At 46.6% G+C, this 16,251-nt stretch overlaps 1 protein-coding gene across 3 annotated transcripts in view; it reads left to right on the forward strand.

The window, feature by feature from the left end:
- RASL10B (RAS like family 10 member B) overlaps positions 1–16,251 on the forward strand; it is a 215,214-nt gene that overhangs the window by 171,511 nt on the left and 27,452 nt on the right. For all 3 annotated transcript variants that reach the window (XM_077296262.1, XM_077296264.1, XM_077296263.1), the window contains one exon: positions 15,116–15,541. The gene's annotated coding sequence lies outside the window, so the exon portion shown is untranslated. The remainder of the gene's footprint in view (positions 1–15,115; positions 15,542–16,251) is intronic.

Raw genomic sequence — 16,251 nt, forward strand, 5'->3', positions numbered from 1 at the left:
GTCACTTTCTGGCATTTAACATCAAATGTAACTTATTTACCTGTGTGGTATTTGGCAGTTTTTTTGTATAGTTCTACCCCCACTTTTTATCATTTGTTGAATAAAAAACATATGTTTTTGTTTTTAAATAATATTTGAATAAAATTTTGTACATTTTATGGCTATTTGCTTCTGTTTCTCTTTTGGATGCGTGTTTGTACTTAGTGTTGCACCATGTCCGTACCTGTCCTTTGCACTGTGTTTAATAAAGATTATTATTTTTATTGACATGTGTGGACCGTATTGTCGTTTTTGTGGGTCTTTCCCACTCTCCCTTTCTTCTTTGGTAACTAGCAACTTGTCCTTACGCTTTATTCTTCATTGATATCAGCGGATTTACATTTACCTTTATTTGATTTATATAGCTGGTAGCTATTCTGATTATTCTGATGTGCTTATATATTCGATGCACCCTAATAGTGCAGGAGAACCTCAGGGGATGACCACGCTGTTACTGAAAATAATCTCTATATAAAGACCAACATGGATATTACCGCCATATGGTCAGTGGTAGATACCAGTCCTACAGAACATGTAAGAGATCACAGCACAGTTACAGATAAAAAACTCACAGAAGAAATCCCCTGTGCTCAATAGATAAAAATTACCTTTTATTATTTAATTTATTAAAAATCCAAAAATTGGTGCACTACAAAAACCATCACCATGACAATAACATACCATAGGAAAGACCAGGGTGGTGCCTAACCTTGCACTCCACTATAAACACCCTACCTGCCAGCGGAGGTTGGCACCCTAACACCTGCGCAAATGGTGCCCCCGCTCACCCTCGACTGTCCCTCCTACCCCTAACGGGCCCTAATGAGATGGGATGAGACTGTCTTAATCATGCATTACAAACCCCAATCATTTGTTTTGTCTACATTGATAAGGTGGCAGATCTCTGGTTGCATCTAACCTGCCCCTGCCTGTCAGCGGAGGTTGACACCCTATTTCAGTACGCCAATGGCGCCCCCGCTCCTCGACGGCTATCCTCTACTGTCGTGATTCTCAATGGCGAGAGAACATAGCCCAGCATATATGAGAACTAGCTCTTGGAAGATGGAAACTATACTGACCATGAACTAAACCTGCCGCACAACTAGAAGTGGCCGGGTAGCATGCCTACGTTTTTTTATCCCTAGATGCCCAGCGCCAGCCGGAGAACTACCTAATCCTAGCAGAGGAAAAGACAGTCCTGGCTCACCTCTAGAGAAATTTTCCCAAAAGGCAGACAGAGGCCCCCACATATATTGGCGGTGATTTTAGATGAAATGACAAACGTAGTATGAAAATAGGTTTAGCAAAAATCGAGGTCCGCTTACTAGATAGCAAGAAGACAGAAAGGGCACTTTCATGGTCAGCAGAAAACCCTATCAAAACACCATCCAGAAATTACTTTAAGACTCTAGCATTAACTCATAACACCAGAGTGGCAATTTCCGCTCACAAGAGCTTTCCAGACACAGTAACGAAACAGCAGCTGTGAACAGGAACAAAATGCAAAAACACACAAGGACAAAAGTCCAACTTAGCTGGGAGTAGTCTAGTAGCAGGAACATGCACAGAAAGGCTTCTGATAACATTGTTGACCGGCATGAAACTGACAGAGGAGCAAGGTTATATAGCGACTCCCACATCCTGATAGGAGCAGGTGAACAGAGGACATGATGCACACAAGTACAATTTCACAAGTGGCCACCGGGGGAGCCCAGAATCCAATTTCACAACAGTACCCCCCCCTCAAGGAGGGGGCACCGAACCCTCACCAGAACCACCAGGGCGATCAGGATGAGCCCTATGAAAGGCACGGACAAGATCGGAGGCATGAACATCAGAGGCAGTGACCCAAGAATTATCCTCCTGACCGTATCCCTTCCATTTGACCAGATACTGGAGTTTCCGTCTGGAAACACGAGAGTCCAAGATCTTTTCCACAACGTACTCCAACTCACCCTCAACCAACACCGGAGCAGGAGGCTCAACGGAAGGCACAGCCGGTACCTCATACCTGCGCAACAATGACCGATGAAAAACATTATGAATCGAAAAGGATGCAGGGAGGTCCAAACGGAAGGACACAGGGTTAAGAATCTCCAATATCTTGTACGGGCCGATGAACCGAGGCTTAAACTTAGGAGAAGAAACCCTCATAGGGACAAAACGAGAAGACAACCACACCAAGTCCCCAACACAAAGCCGAGGACCAACACGACGACGGCGGTTGGCAAAAAGCTGAGTCTTCTCCTGGGACAACTTCAAATTGTCCACCACCTGCCCCCAAATCTGATGCAACCTCTCCACCACAGCATCCACTCCAGGACAATCCGAAGATTCCACTTGACCGGAGGAAAATCGAGGATGAAACCCCGAATTACAGAAAAACGGGGACACCAAGGTGGCAGAGCTGGCCCGATTATTGAGGGCGAACTCCGCCAAAGGCAAAAAAGCAACCCAATCATCCTGATCCGCAGACACAAAACACCTCAAATATGTCTCCAAGGTCTGATTAGTCCGCTCGGTCTGGCCATTAGTCTGAGGATGGAAAGCAGACGAAAAAGACAAATCTATGCCCATCCTAGCACAGAATGCCCGCCAAAATCTAGACACGAATTGGGTCCCTCTGTCAGAAACGATATTCTCCGGAATACCATGCAAACGAACAACATTTTGAAAAAACAGAGGAACCAACTCGGAAGAAGAAGGCAACTTAGGCAAGGGAACCAGATGGACCATCTTAGAGAAACGGTCACACACCACCCAGATGACAGACATCTTATGAGAAACAGGCAGATCCGAAATAAAATCCATCGAGATGTGCGTCCAAGGCCTCTTCGGAATAGGCAAGGGTAACAACAATCCACTAGCCCGAGAACAACAAGGCTTGGCCCGAGCACAAACGTCACAAGACTGCACAAAGCCTCGCACATCTCGTGACAGGGAAGGCCACCAGAAGGACCTTGCCACCAAATCCCTGGTACCAAAGATTCCAGGATGACCTGCCAACGCAGAAGAATGAACCTCAGAGATGACTCTACTGGTCCAATCATCAGGAACAAACAGTCTACCAGGTGGGCAACGATCAGGTCTATCCGCCTGAAACTCCTGCAAGGCCCGCCGCAGGTCTGGAGAAACGGCAGACAATATCACTCCATCTTTAAGGATACCTGTGGGCTCAGAATTACCAGGGGAGTCAGGCTCAAAACTCCTAGAAAGGGCATCCGCCTTAACATTCTTAGAACCTGGTAGGTAAGACACCACAAAATTAAAACGAGAGAAAAACAACGACCAGCGCGCCTGTCTAGGATTCAGGCGCCTGGCAGACTCAAGGTAAATTAAATTTTTGTGGTCAGTCAATACCACCACCTGATGTCTGGCCCCCTCAAGCCAGTGACGCCACTCCTCAAAAGCCCACTTCATGGCCAAAAGCTCCCGATTCCCAATATTATAATTCCGCTCGGCGGGCGAAAATTTACGGGAAAAAAAAGCACAAGGTCTCATCACGGAGCAGTCGGAACTTCTCTGCGACAACACCGCCCCAGCTCCGATTTCAGAAGCGTCGACCTCAACCTGAAAAGGAAGAGCAACATCAGGCTGACGCAACACTGGGGCGGAAGAAAAGCGGCGCTTGAGCTCCCGAAAGGCCTCCAAGGCTCCAAATCATACCCACAGCGTTTGGCAAAGGACCAATCCATAAGACTCAAAGCAGCGCCAGAGTCGACATAGGCGTCCGCGGTAATAGATGACAAAGAACAAATCAGGGTCACAGATAGAATAAACTTAGACTGTAAAGTGCTAATTGAAACAGACTTGTCAGGCTTTTTAGTACGCTTAAAGCATGCTGATATAACATGAGTTGAATCACCACAATAGAAGCACAACCCATTTTTTCGTCTAAAATTCTGCCGCTCGCTTCTGGACAGAATTCTATCACATTGCATATTTTCTGGCGTTTTCTCAGTAGACACCGCCAAATGGTGCACAGGTTTGCGCTCCCGCAGACGCCTATCGATCTGAATAGCCATCGTCATGGACTCATTCAGACTCGCAGGCACAGGGAACCCCACCATAACATCCTTAATGGCATCAGAGAGACCTTCTCTGAAAATCGCCGCCAGGGCGCACTCATTCCACTGAGTAAGCACAGACCATTTGCGGAATTTTTGGCAGTATATTTCAGCTTCATCTTGCCCCTGAGACAAGGACATCAAGGCCTTTTCCGCCTGAAGCTCTAAATGAGGTTCCTCATAAAGCAACCCCAAGGCCAGAAAAAACGCATCCACATTGAGCAACGCAGGATCCCCTGGTGCCAATGCAAAAGCCCAGTCTTGAGGGTCGCCCCGGAGCAAGGAAATTACAATCCTGACCTGCTGTGCAGGGTCTCCGGCAGAGCGAGACTTCAGGGACAAAAACAATTTGCAATTATTTTTAAAATTTAGAAAGTGAGATCTATTCCCCGAGAAGAATTCAGGCAAAGGAATTCTAGGCTCAGACATAGGTGCATGAACAACAAAATCTTGCAAATTTTGTACCTTTGTGGCGAGATTATTCAAACCTGTAGCTACACTCTGAAGATCCATTTGAAACAGGTGAACACAGAGCCATTCAAGGATAAGAAGGAGAGAAAGAGAGGAAGGCTGCAGTATAGGCAGACTAGCAAGTGATTCAATTAAGAGCACACTCAGAACTAGAGGGAAAAAAAAAAAAAAAAATTGTAGCAGACTTCTTTTTTCTCTCCTTTCTCAGCCAGTAATTTAACCCTTTTTTTTTGGTCCGGTCAAACTGTCGTGATTCTCAATGGCGAGAGAACATAGCCCAGCATATATGAGAACTAGCTCTTGGAAGATGGAAACTATACTGACCATGAACTAAACCTGCCGCACAACTAGAAGTGGCCGGGTAGCATGCCTACGTTTTTTTATCCCTAGATGCCCAGCGCCAGCCGGAGAACTACCTAATCCTAGCAGAGGAAAAGACAGTCCTGGCTCACCTCTAGAGAAATTTTCCCAAAAGGCAGACAGAGGCCCCCACATATATTGGCGGTGATTTTAGATGAAATGACAAACGTAGTATGAAAATAGGTTTAGCAAAAATCGAGGTCCGCTTACTAGATAGCAAGAAGACAGAAAGGGCACTTTCATGGTCAGCAGAAAACCCTATCAAAACACCATCCAGAAATTACTTTAAGACTCTAGCATTAACTCATAACACCAGAGTGGCAATTTCCGCTCACAAGAGCTTTCCAGACACAGTAACGAAACAGCAGCTGTGAACAGGAACAAAATGCAAAAACACACAAGGACAAAAGTCCAACTTAGCTGGGAGTAGTCTAGTAGCAGGAACATGCACAGAAAGGCTTCTGATAACATTGTTGACCGGCATGAAACTGACAGAGGAGCAAGGTTATATAGCGACTCCCACATCCTGATAGGAGCAGGTGAACAGAGGACATGATGCACACAAGTACAATTCCACAAGTGGCCACCGGGGGAGCCCAGAATCCAATTTCACAACACTCTACCCTGTCCCTTATCAGGTGGTTGAGGGCAAATAAAATGTATTAAGGTGCTATAGTGCTTTGAGGTATAAAGAAGTGTTCCTCAAGATTTATATATATATGTATGTCCGGATCCCCTTAATATGATATCCATTCACAATGCATATACACAGGACACAGTATGATTTGGTAATACTTGATTTCGGATACCAGATCCGGTCTTACATAACCAGATCCTCTTGATGTAATGCTCAATTCCAGTGCATATATAGAAGACAAGATACAAGTTGATACTTTGATGATAAATATGTTGTGAATTCCGTTCTTGGGCTCCCTCCGGTGGTTGTAAATGGCACTTTTGTGAGTTCTGCCCTTGGGATCCCTCCGGTGGTTTTGAGTGGAACTGCTGCTCCTTGGGTTTAGCATTGCAGCTGCTTCCACTGATCGTCTCTCCTGGCTCTGCTATTTAGCCTGGCTCTAGTCTTCAGCCAGTGCCAGCTGTCAATGTTTCTTGGTTGGATTCAGATCTCTCCTTGGATTTCTCTGATAGCCTGTCCATTTCAGCAAAGATAAGTCATTGCTTTTCTTTTGGTTGTCCACTTGCTGTGGACTTAATCGTTCAGCTCATGTTGTGTTTTTTCTTGTCCAGCTTGTCTGTATGATATATTCAGCTTAGCTGGAAGCTCTGGGGAAGCAGATTTGCCCCTCCACACCGTGAGTCGGTGTGGAGATTTTTTGTAAACTCTGCGTGGATTTTTAGCTTTTAATACTGACCGCACAGTATCCTTTTCTATCCTGTCTATTTAGTTAGAATTGGCCTCCTTTGCTAAATCTTGTTTTCATTCTGTGTATGTCATTTCCCTCTCCACTCACAGTCAATATTTGTGGGGGGCTATCTTTCCTTTGGGGTTTTCTCTGAGGCAAGATAGCTTTCTGTTTCCATCTTTAGGGGTAGTTAGTTCTCAGGCTGTGACGAGGTGTCTAGGGAGTGACAGGAACATCCCACGGCTACTTCTAGTGTTGGTGTTAGGATTAGGAACTGCGGTCAGTACAGATACCACCTCCTCAGAGCTCGTCCCATGTTGCTCCTTAACCACCAGGTCATAACTATATAACCTAAAATCAGCCCACATATCAACCGCTGAGACACCGGACAAATCCCTTGGAGACACAAAATGTCTGTAACCTATATTCTCATAAGTACTGTATATCCCTTGTATGCTCGACGCGTTTCCCCTCCATAAATACATGAGGTTTATCAGGAGCAAAAACAAAAAAGGTTGCCAAAGGGTTACTTAGATTCTCATAGTAGATAGATTCTAATCGATACAATCCTCAGCATCTCAGGGCAGGTCCCCTCTTGATATGATGCCTCCTCTTCTCATATTCCTGCCTCATCACCATCTATTCCAAACCTGCACAAACTCCTCATCCTGCTGATATCCCAATACTGAGCCACTGCTGCCGTATGTGACCCTATTACTGCACCTGCTGTGTCTTTCTCTGTGCCTTCTAAATTCTAAAGCAACCCTCTATAATATAGTAATGCCGGGTGCACGTGCCCTAGAAAACAGTGCCCACATTTTGTCGCCTAGAAAGTAATATAGCCCTCTGTGTGCCCCTTTGATATTCACAGTAACCTGAGTTCCTCTATAACAATAAGTGCCCACTTTACATTTAATAGTGTCCCGAGTCTCCCCCTGTACAGCTCCCCTATACACAGTGTGATGCTCTCTTATACACAGTATAATGCTCCCTCACTGTATAGTACCACCCACACAGTATAATGACCCCTTAGTAGTCCCCAAACTGTTTGATGGCTCCAACACTGTATGATGGCCCATCACTGTAATCTCCACACTGTTTGATCGCCCCCTAGATAGCCTCCATATAGTATAATGCACCAGATAGTCCTCAATATAGTATAGTCCATAATATAGTATAATGCACTCCCCATATGCCTCCATATAGTATAATGCACTCCCCATAGTCCTACTCTATATTGTGTAATGCACCCCCATAGGCAGACTCTATAGCATAAGGCAGCCCTCATAGGCAGACTCTATAGCATAAAGCAGCTCTCATAGGCAGACTCTATAGCATAAGGCAGCCCCCATAGGCAAACTCTATAGCATAAGGCAGCCCCATAGGCAAACTCTGTAGTATAAAGCAGCCTCCATAGGCAGACTCTAGTAGTATAAGGAATCCCCCCATAGGCAGACTGTAGTATAAGGAATCCTCCATAAGCAGACTCTGTAGTATAAGGCAGCCCCCATAGGCAGACTCTGTATTATAACGAAGTCCCCCCATAGGCAGACTCTGTATTATGAGGAAGCCCCCACCATAGGCAGACTCTGTAGTATAAGGAATCCCCCCATAAAAAAATACCTCTCTTCCTCCTGGTTCCTCCGCTGCTCTGAGTGCCCCCACATCTCCAGACTGCGGGCACCGGGTAGTGACGTCATCGTGCCACTGTCAGTGTTGGCGTCTGTGACGTCAGGCAAACTCTGTAGTATAAGGAAGCCCCCATAGGCAGACTCTGTAGTATAAGGAATCTCCCCCATAGGCAGACTGTAATATAAGGAAGCCCCCCCATAGGCAGACTCTGTATTGTGAGGAAGCCCCCACCATAGGCAGACTCTGTAGTATAAGGAATCCCCCCATAAAAAATAAATATCTCTTTTACTCCTGGCTCCTCCGCTGCTCTGAGCATCCGCACATCTCCAGACTGCGGGCTCCGGGTAGTGACGTCATCCCGCCCCTGTCAGTGTCGGCGTCTGTGACGTCAGATGCTGACAGGGGGATGATGGGAGAAGGAGCATAGTGCTCCTTCTCCCATCAATGCGGTCAGCTGTATGAGCATCTAGCCGATACAGCTGAATCTGTAATGATGGCAGGGGCCCACTGCTAGCACCGCCCCCCCTCCGCCTGCTCAGGGGCCCCATAGCGGCCGGCGGCAGAGCAGGGAGATCGATTCTCCCTACTCTGCCGCAGAGTGTAACTGTATCAGCGTGCTGCACATGCCAATACAGTTACAGTAGCGTAGCTCCGGGTGGGTGCCCTCAGAGCGCGGTGCCCGGGGCGATAGCTCTCTCTGGCATGAGGGCAGTTGGAGATCAGACTGGGATCAATATCAGAAGATTCACTAATACTGCTGAAGACACAATAGAACCAGAAGAAAAGATATAACTGACAGCCATGGCCTGACTACTCAGGGTTTAAATAAAAAGGTTCCCCACACTTTGCTCTAGCATAGAACTAATTGAAGTTAACACCGACATGCCAGAACAAAACATAAGGTAGAAAGAACACAAGTGTCAGCTGTCCTAAATTTTAGCTGAGCAATGCTTGCGCTGTCCAGCAGCAACCGCGGCCTTAATGCTGCGCTGCCTAGTAAATGCGGCCGACGTGGCAGGAGCATGTTCATACACAAATATTACAGCATCATACTGTATGTGAGTGGCTGTGGAGCAATCATACTATGAGTGGATGGCAGTGAGTGTATCATAATTTGTGTGTCTGTGGGGGCATCATACAATGTGTGGGACTGTGGCATTGTACTTTGTGGGGGTATCATACTATGGGTGGTTGACTGTGGGGGCATCATACTGCTTGAGATGCCCCCACAGTCACCATACTTCTTTGTTGGGGAATGATAGTGTTTTGTGGATAGGTAGAATAATACTGTGTGTGGAACTGTAGGGGCATCATACTGTGTAGGGGAACTGTGGGGGCATCATATTGTGTGGGGGAGATGTTCCGCCACTATATTGTGTGGCGTTTGTGGGGGCATTATACCGTGCAGGGTGCTGTAAAGGCATAATACTGTGTGTGGGGTAAGTGAGGGCTTTATACTGTGTGAGGAGGATTGTGGGGACATCATACTATGCGGGGGGCATATTGTAAGCACTGTGGCACTGGTACATGTTCTTGCTGAAAGTGATGCATTCAGATTTTTTTTTACAGGGTCCTTTCTTTTCTAGTTATGCCCTGATCACTATTGATTACACCAATGGTTGTATTGTATGGGTGTGTTATACCATGAAGAGACATTAGAAGTTCTGTTTTCATTCAGGAGCTAAATAGCATCACCTTCCTGCCAAGTCTCTATGGTATGTAAAGCTATGCTTTGATGTGGTTACTAGTAACTCCTATGCTTTACTTGTGGATACTGTGCATTCTGTTAGAACTTTAGTCAATGAATGGCTCCTGTATTAGCTAATATAGAGGTTTGTGCTACACCCAAGGCTCACTGTTTCAGGTTCTAATTGCCGTAACTTGGCTTCAGCCTTTTAAAGGTAATCTGTCACCAGGTTTACATTGCCCTATATGAGACATTGATTCCAGTGCTGCTTCACATAATGGATATATTGCAGTAGTTTCCATAAAATCACCAATTATTAGGTGCAACATGATCAAGCACTGAATTCCTGTAATCCTAAGTTTCAGGCTTCCCCTCTCTCTTATTGTGCTTCTTTACATGGGTAAATACATTATCTATCAAACAGCGGGGGGCACTAAATTGCAAGTTTAAGGTGGTTTAAGGGACCTGTGTGAAAAAGTGATTGCCTCCGATAACTGGTTGGGCCACCCTTAGCAGCAACAGCTGTAAACAAGCGTTTGTGACAACTGGCAATGAGTCTTTTACAATGCTCTGGAGGAATTTTGGCCCATTCATCTTTGCAGAATTGTTGTAATTCAGCCACATTGGAGGGTTTCCAAGCATGAACCACCTTTTTAAGGTCATACCACAGCATCTCAATCAGATTAAGGTCAGGACTTTGACTAGGCTACTCCAAAGTCTTAATTTTGTTTTTCATAAGCCCTTCAGAGGTGGACTTTTGAATCATAGTCCTGCTGCATAACTCAAGTGATCTTCAGCTTGAGGTCATGAACAGATGGCCGGTCATTCCCCTTCAGGATTTTTTGGTAGACAGCCGAATTCATGGTTCCATTTACCACAGCAAGTTTTCCAGGTCCTGAAGCAGCAAAACAGTCACAGACAATTATACTACCACCACCATATTTTACTCTTGTTATGATCTTTTTCTGAAATGCTGTGTTACTTCTATGTAATGGGACATATACCTTCCAAAAAGTTCAACTTTTGTCTCGTCAGTCCACAGGGTGTTCTCCCAAAAGTATTGGCGATCATCAGGTTGTTTTCTTTCAAAACTGAGACAAGCCTTTATGTTCTTACTAGATGGCAGCCCGATTCTAAAGAATCGGGAGTCTAGAATCCATATATACTTTATTTATTCAAATGTAAGAATAATTTGGTGGGCGGGGACCCTCGGCCTCCGATTTGGTTGGCGGGGCCCCACGGCCTCCGATTTGGTGGGCGGGGTCCCTCTGCCTCCGCTTTGGTGGGCGGGGCCACTCGGCCTTCGATTTGGTGGGCGGGGCTCCTCGGCCTCCGATTTGGTTGGTGGGGCCCCTCGGCCTCCGATTTGGTGGGCGGGGCCCCTTATCCTCCGATTTGGTGGGCGGGGACCCTCGGCCTCCGATTTGGTGGGCGGGGCCCCTCGGCCTCCGATTTGGTGGGCGGGGCCCCTCGGCCTCCGATTTGGTGGGCGGGCCCCTCGGCCTCCGATTTGGTGGGCAGGGACCCTCGGCCTCCGATTTGGTGGGCGGGGCCCCTCGGCCTCCGATTTGGTTGGTGGGGCCCCTCGGCCTCCGATTTGGTGGGCGGGGACCCTCGGCCTCCGATTTGGTGGGCGGGGACCCTCGGCCTCCGATTTGGTGGGCGGGGACCCTCGGCCTCCAATTTGGTGGGCGGGGACCCTCGGCCTCCGATTTGGTGGTCGGGGCCCCTCGGCCTCCGATGTGGTGGTCGGGGCCCCTCTGCCTCCGCTTTGGTGTGCGGGGCCGGGCCCCTCGGCCTCCGCTTTGGTGGGCGGGGCCGCTCGGCCTTCAATTTGGTGGGCGGGGCTCCTCGGCCTCCGATTTGGTTGGCGGGGCCCCTCGGCCTCCGATTTGGTTGGCGGGGCCCCTCGGCCTCCGATTTGGTGTGTGCTCTGCCTGGGGCCACTGTGCTCTGCCTGGGGCCCCATATGCTGCCTGGGGCCCCTGTGCTCTGCCTGGGGCCCCATATGCTGCCTGGGGCCCCTGTGCTCTGCCTGGGGCCCCTGTGCTCTGCCTGGGGCCCCATGTTCTGCCTGGGGCCCCTGTGCTCTGCCTGGGGCCACTGTGCTCTGCCTGGGGCCCCATGTTCTGCCTGGGGCCACTGTGCTCTGCCTGGGGCCCCATAAGCTGCCTGGGGCCCCTGTGCTCTGCCTGGGACCACTGTGCTCTGCCTGGGGCCCCATATGCTGCCTGGGGCCCCTGTGCTCTGCCTGGGGCCACTGTGCTCTGCCTGGGGCCCCATATGCTGCCTGGGGCCACTGTGCTCTGCCTGGGGCACCATATGCTGCCTGGGGCCCCTGTGCTCTGCCTGGGGCCCCTGTGCTCTGCCTGGGGCCCCATGTTCTGCCTGGGGCCCCTGTGCTCTGCCTGGGGCCACTGTGCTCTGCCTGGGGCCCCATATGCTGCCTGGGGCCCCTGTGCTCTGCCTGGGGCCCCATATGCTGCCTGGGGCCCCTGTGCTCTGCCTGGGGCCCCTGTGCTCTGCCTGGGGCCCCATATGCTGCCTGGGGCCCCTGTGCTCTGCCTGGGGCCCCATATTCTGCCTGGGGCCCCTGTGCTCTGCCTGGGGCCACTGTGCTCTGCCTGGGGCCCCATATGCTGCCTGGGGCCCCTGTGCTCTGCCTGGGCCCCATATGCTGCCTGGGGCCCCTGTGCTCTGCCTGGGGCCACTGTGCTCTGCCTGGGGCCCCATAGGCTGCCTGGGGCCCCTGTGCTCTGCCTGGGACCACTGTGCTCTGCCTGGGGCCCCATATGCTGCCTGGGGCCCCTGTGCTCTGCCTGGGGCCACTGTGCTCTGCCTGGGGCCCCATATGCTGCCTGGGGCCCCTGTGCTCTGCCTGGGTGTAGGACACTGGTGACGTCACTTATCTCCGGACATTAGCTCCGGACATTAGCTCCGGACATTAGCTCCGGACATTAGCTCCGGACAAAGCCACGGAAGTTGGCACAAATTGCAGGAAGTAGTATTCTAGGCAATTATATATTAGATTGCTCAGCAGTGGTTTTCATCTTGGAACTCTGCCATGTAGGCCATTTTTGCCCAGACTCTTTCTTAGGCTGGTTTCACATTTGCGGTTGTGTCTGCAGCGTTTCTGATGCATACATCCGCATGTGTCTTGATTTCCTATCTTTAACATTTTAGACGCAGGTGTATGCGTTTGCATGCGTTTGCCCGCGTTTGCTTACACATGCGATTTTTCACGGTGTGCGGCGGGGCGCGGCTAACGCACCATGTTGGAATTTTTGAGGCAGCAAATTTCCATCAAATATGCGCAGGCATGCGTTAAAAAAAATGCATTAGTCTGTGGGAACTCTTGCATACGCATGTCTTTGGACTGCGCATGTCCAGGAACTGATTGAGACACACCCTCCTGGAAATATCAAATGCATGCGCATAATAAGCGCAAACGTCCTTACTGTGGTTCTCTGGGGTCCCAAAGCTTTAGAAATGGTTTTATAACTTTTTCCAGACTGATAGATCTTAATTACTTTGTTTCTCATTTGTTCCAGAATTTCTTCGGATCACGGTTTGATGTCTAGCTTTTGAGGAGCTTTTTATCTACACTTTGTCAGGCAGGTCCTATTTAACTGATTTCTTGATTGAGAACCAGTGTAGCAGTAATCATGCCTGAGTTTGGCTAGGGAATTTGAATTCAGCTTCCCAAAGACGGAATAAACCACAGATAATTTATGTTTTAAGGGGGGGGGGGGGGGGGTGGACGCAATCACTTTTTCACACAGGGCCCATAATAATATAGACCTTCTTTTAAAAGACATATTCTGTATTTACTTGTGTTACCTTTGTCTAACATTTACATTTGTTTGGTGATCTGAAACATTTAAGTGTGACAAACATGCAAAAGAACAGGAAATCAGGAAGGGGGCAAACGCTTTCTCACACAACTGTATATCTTTCTGAAATAATTTCCGTTTATGTTGGTTATCAGAACTTGTATTTTTTTGGCTACCATACAACATGGTTTTTCTCTTTTTTTCTTAAATCTAAATGACAGTGGCAGGTAGTTGTGTAGATAAACTGTATAGATATACATTGTGGTAAGCAGTGTTTGTACACAATTGTGAAATTGCCCTTTATCATAAAATGATCTTAACAAGGATTATGTGAAAATGAAATAGTTATTATTTCCAAAGGCGACCGTTTAAAATGCTATCTGTGAATAAGGTTATCATCCAGCAGGCGTCTTGTTAATAGTAAAAGCTAGAGAATGTCAGTCCAGCTTAGCCACCAAAATCCAATTAAGAATTACCGACCAACTGTTGTGTACTTCCTGTTTGTGTTCCGATTTGGCTCTTCTTTAGTCTGTAATGAAATCATCATGTTCTTACGTTTATGTGGGCTTTGAGCTGTGACTGTGAAAAGCTGTCACGTCTCGCTTTAAGTGACCTGGCATCAGCCATCAGTGACCCGACTCCATTCTTTGCCAGCGAGCCAGAGCCCAGAATGTGGTATTTACTGGATGACAAAGCTGTACATGTAATTTCCAATATATTATTATCCTACTCGGCACAGTGTTTCTAGTGATTAAACAGTGTTTCAGCTACATTACAGCACACACAGATGATGACTTACAAAAATGAATCTGGCTAACGTCAATGCTCTTCCTTATCAAATCTATAAATGCAGATTACTTTACAATTACTATTTTGACTATTGTGTGATCACAGTAATTATATAATATTTCAAGCAATTTTCATCTTCACATTTTATTGAATATTAAAAACCATTGCAATTAGGTTACAAACACTAGGAGATCCAACCATTTGCTGTATAAATATGCACATAAAAATTAAAAAGAATGTCTTATCAGAAAATGACAAACTTTTAAATCTGTTTTTTTCTTAAAACATTTTTATGTTAAAGGGAATCTGTCAGCAGGTCTTTCCTGTTTAATGTGAGAGCATCATAAGGTAGGGGCAGAAACTCTGATTTTATTTAAACTACAACAAGCAGTCTAGTAAGTGACACATCACTGGAATCTGTGTTTTATCAACAGGGGATTATCACTAGAAGACTAGTTGACTTGTGCTGCTCTGTGTAACCCCGCACCCAGCCACTGTTTGGCAGCTTTCTGCCTATGCACTGTGTACAGAGAAGGCTGCCAGTGGTGTGGATGGGGCCTTACAAAGCTCAGCATTCAAAGAACTGGTAGATCTGCTGCAGAGAAAACTGTGATTTTATCAAAACTACATTAAGCAGCTCAGTGACACATCGCTGGAATTAGGTTCTATTTCTCCATGTAATGCTGCTCTCAGATTACATAGCAAAAAACAGGTGACAGATTCCCTTTAAACCGAGTTTGTCAACCCAAACTGACAGTATACGCTAATTACATATCCTTGGAGGGGATTTCCAGTAAGAAATAATTCACATTCAGTGACTAGTTACATGTCTATAGTTGGTGCTTAAATTTGAAATATTTTTTTTCTCCTCAGCACGAACTTTTGGTCCTTCAGCATTTTTGGCCTCTTTCCTGTTCCATCCGTATATATGAAGTATTCATTTATCTGATAGATCCATATGTGACGATCAGCCTGCAAGGAACAAAAGGAAAAAAATCTTTCTGACACTCAGTGTCAAAAGTGTAAGGAGAAATGGAAAAGGTATTTCACGGTCATATTACGGGACTGCACTACTATGCAAAGTTAGTGGTGTAAAATTCTTCTTAAGATTTCTTGATGATCTGCTGTCTCATACTGAAAATTTCCTGTATGATATTCTACATTGCTTTTAAACTGGAGAAAATCGTGTACTCACTTGACCGCAAGATCCTTTGCCATATTTGATAAGGATTTCTGAAAGTCATTCATCTGCTGACCATCTTGGATTATTGTCAATAGTTCACAGTAATATTTGCAATGGTGAGTCCACAATTTCATTTTATCTTTGTATTTTTATTTTGTTTAACTTGAATAAATTGTCGATCAGATCTGTACATGGACCAAAAACTCAGAATGGATCCCTTTTCCTTTAACACCTACACCAAATGTAGTTTTACCACCATGTCAGTTTCCACTGTTCCTGTTTTATGTCTAAAGACCTTGGTCTATCTGTACACCGTGTTCCAAATTATTATGCAAATGCTATTTTTTCAATAATTAGAATGTTATCACCCTCTGTGTCATCCCCTTAGTTAGATTCTATTTTTTTATCTTATAATTTTTTATTTCTTTCGTTCTTGCTTTTAGGGTTAGGATTCGGGTTAGGGTTGACATAGGGGGTAGGGTAGGGTCGAGTTAGGTTTGGACTAGGGTTAGGATTAGCATTGGAGCTAGGATTTTTCAAAAGTTAAAAAAAAAATGATAATATGACGACTAGTGTTGAGCGCAAGTGTTCATTGCTCGAGTTTGCATCGGGGGTCGCTCGAGCACCAACGATACTTGGTGCAACCCGGTGGACCCCAATGCGAACTTGAGCAGCAAGCACTTGCGCTCAACACTAATGACCAACATATTCAATATGATGACCTAATGTTACCAAATTCTGTGTAGTACCTTTGGGTTAAGAATCCTCACTACACCCCTGAATAAAATCCTTGAGGAGTGTAGTTTCCAAAATGGAGTCACTTGTG

The sequence above is a fragment of the Ranitomeya variabilis genome, chromosome 3 (assembly GCF_051348905.1).
Source record: "Ranitomeya variabilis isolate aRanVar5 chromosome 3, aRanVar5.hap1, whole genome shotgun sequence".
NCBI classification, from domain to species: domain Eukaryota; kingdom Metazoa; phylum Chordata; class Amphibia; order Anura; family Dendrobatidae; genus Ranitomeya; species Ranitomeya variabilis.